Source organism: Sardina pilchardus, chromosome 11, assembly GCF_963854185.1.
Source record: "Sardina pilchardus chromosome 11, fSarPil1.1, whole genome shotgun sequence".
Lineage (NCBI taxonomy): Eukaryota > Metazoa > Chordata > Actinopteri > Clupeiformes > Clupeidae > Sardina > Sardina pilchardus.
The window spans coordinates 34,585,515-34,588,753 of NC_085004.1; the positions used below are offsets into that span (position 1 = coordinate 34,585,515).

General features: G+C 39.9%; 1 pseudogene; it reads left to right on the forward strand.

Moving 5' to 3' along the window:
* Positions 1–1,533: 1,533 nt before the first annotated feature.
* Positions 1,534–1,656, forward strand: LOC134096434 (5S ribosomal RNA; annotated as a pseudogene).
* The last annotated feature ends 1,583 nt before the right edge of the window (positions 1,657–3,239 follow it).

Below are 3,239 nucleotides of genomic sequence, written 5' to 3' on the forward strand. Positions count from 1 at the left end.
CCCTTTGAATATTTGCTTCCTCCGTTTGAAAGCAAAATAAAGAAATACATAAATAAATAAATAAATAAATACATAGGTAGGAAATATAGGCTAAGCCAGCAACAGGTCGGAAAAAATTGCACGAGTTGACTGTAAACAGCTGGCGGATTGGGGGAGTTTTAGTGTTTGTTTTCATCTGGAATGTTTAGCTTATTTTTTGGGGTGACAGCTTTGTTTTCGATGTAGTTTTCACCGTGTTGTACAATTCCCGGTCTCGCTGTGTTCATTCGCCCAAGAGCTGCAAAGTAATTTTTTCAACACTGTCTGAGTATGGAAAATAGCCTATAGTCTGCATGGCCTTCGACATCCCAGATATTGTAGTGTTTTCCTGAACAACTGTATGTTACTCGTTTCAGGATGTCCAAGTAGAGCGAGTGACCAAAGGTCCTGTTTTTACGCACAGCGAATTGATATATGAAAAGCTAATATCAGCGTGCTTCATGAAGTTTTGCTTGACAGCAGTTGCTACTACATAGCCTATGTTGTCGGATTAGATGCAGCATTCGATTGACGTGTGTCTACTATTACGTATAAGGCCTATATAAACCGTGCGCTAAGGAGAAGCGCTCACTCACGTCTCCGTCGCCGGAGGGAGCGCCACGCTTTCTGTCGCTAGTGTACATCTGGACATGTATGGATCATTGGCTGCCAGTGACTCTAGCACACCAGTAGAGAACTGCATTTGGAGCAGTTGTTTTTTCTTTCTCCGTGGCGAAGATGAAGCAAAGAGGATCCACGAAACAACCCTCTTTACAACACATGACCTGAATGCGCAGTCCTAACTGGCCAGAGACCCAACTCGGAGCGTCCGCATCCCGACCGGTATGTGTACGTTGTTTTCATTGAGAGGCTAAGTTTCTAAAACGAAGCTCATATTTTATGAATTGTAAATTAGGGCTGTTCTCTCCAATGAAACGTCCCCTGTGTTTTCGCTCTGCTTAGAAAAACGGATTTTTTTTTTTTTTATATCCCATCAAATACTTAGTGGTTTTATATTCTCATGCATGGCCAGACACTGATTTCTCTCCTTAGCTTTGAGTATCATCTTTGTTTGAAAAGCTGAGCTTTTTTTTTACTCCAGTGACATTTTCTAATTTACTTGTGGTAGTTTCAAATGGTGTACACACCAAGTGGTTTTTGCCATGCTATGTCACCATTACAATTTATTTAGCTTCTAAACAAATCTGTGAGCGTTTTAATCAGAGATAAAGCTGCCCTATGTATGTTGTACTGTGAGTAAAGTATGTGCACTTGCCTAACCAAACTCTTCTGTCAGTACCCATCGTTTTTAGGATAAAGAAGGAACAGTTATTGGAAATGTTACCAAGTTTTAAATGCCATTTGTTGTATTCTTCACTTTCAAAGTTGAACTCCACGCGGAAAATGCGCCCTTGTTTTCTTGAACACAATGTAGCGTACCTCACCTTTCACAACACACGCGTCTCCAACCCGGGTTAGGGAGCTTTAAGTAGGTTACTTTGGCCGGTTGCTTTCGCTTACGGCCATACCACGCTGAACACGCCCGATCTCGTCCGATCTCGGAAGCTAAGCAGCGTCGGGCCTGGTTAGTACTTGGATGGGAGACCGCCTGGGAACGGCTCATGACCCCCCAAAGTCCCTATCGCTGATCCTGGGTTGAGCAGAAAAAGGATCAAAAAGGATCAAAAAGCATGGCGCCCTCTGGTGGCCAAGCTGTTGTATGTCATCTCTGAATTAAAATGAGGGTGTATTGTAGGTGATGTACAATTTAGGTGTTATAGATCAGTCCTTATGAATCATCTATACAAAACATGATGATAGAGAATACCGAGTATTTATGTTTTATTTTATATCAAATTTGTATTTTTCCAGAACAGGACAGAGCTTTAACTCAGGTAAATATTCTAAGAAGATTCACAGTGTTTTCACACAGGTTTGAAAGCTAGTAATTTCTGGTAATGTGCATATCTGAAGAGACTTCCTTTAAGGAAGAATTGTCAGGAAGCTTGCTTGACAGTTTGAAAGGCTCTTGGCAGGTTTTTTTTATTTTTTACACTATCCCCTTCTGAAACCCAAGCATACAGAGACTCCAAAATATTTGAAATACTTTTACAACTTTTATTTTTCACCCAGAATGTGTTTCATTTGAAAGGCAATGCATGACAACACAAGTAAACAAGATCTGTTTGGTTTAAAGCTCGCTCACCACAGCCAAGTACAGATGTACGAGCGAGAACCTGAGAGACAAACATTTACTACCACTTGCAAACATTTAGTTAAACATGGAGCTGACAGACATACAAACATCACAAGGACACGCACAACGGATTAACAATAAAAATCAACCCAATAAAGAACAGGATTATCCAAAGACTCAGGGTCACCAATCAACAAATAAAGGCTCAAGCCATTCCTGTTTGTTACATTTTTTGAGTGTGTTTTCTTTGGCAAATGTTTGTTAAACATGAAGCAGACATTCAAACATCACAAGGACACGAAGCTGAGAAAAGACAAACAAACAACACACATGAAAAAAACTGATTATCTGAACATGAACAACCACTAAAGGGTATGTAAATTGATTGTGTTGGATCGGAATTTATTAAGGTTCAAATGATTGTATTATCTTTTTTATACAAACATGTTCTGGCCTATGTTCAATATCAAGACCAATCTAACCTCAAAGTACACTGGACTATTTGAACCTTCTGATACTACAAATGACTTTACTGTAACTGACCCTAGGCAGATAGGTTGGGCCCTTGAGTCGTGGATCTGTCTGAGGTTTCTTCCTATATGTATCTCCAACTCTAGGGAGTTTTTCCTTGCCCCTGTTACTCATGGGCTCAATTTGAAAGTCTAACACTCTGTAAAGCGCCATGAGACATGTGTAATGTTTTGGCGCTCTATAAGAAAAAATAAATTGAAATTAAATTACAAAGTGCATTTTAACAGTAACACAAAGTGCATTTTTTAAAAAAGCTTTTGAACTATAAATGTAATGTACTTGCTGAAGCACTTTGAAACACACACACACACACACACACACTACAAACCTCTTTCTCTCTCCTACAGATGGCACAGGAGAAGTGGCACCACACAGGTAAGTCATTTACACAGTTATTTACATAGTTCTCTTTTCCAGCTCCGCATCCACCACACATTTAAAGTGTTCAAAGCTGTCGTACACCACATTGTCAAACCCAGAGGTGGTGGATTTT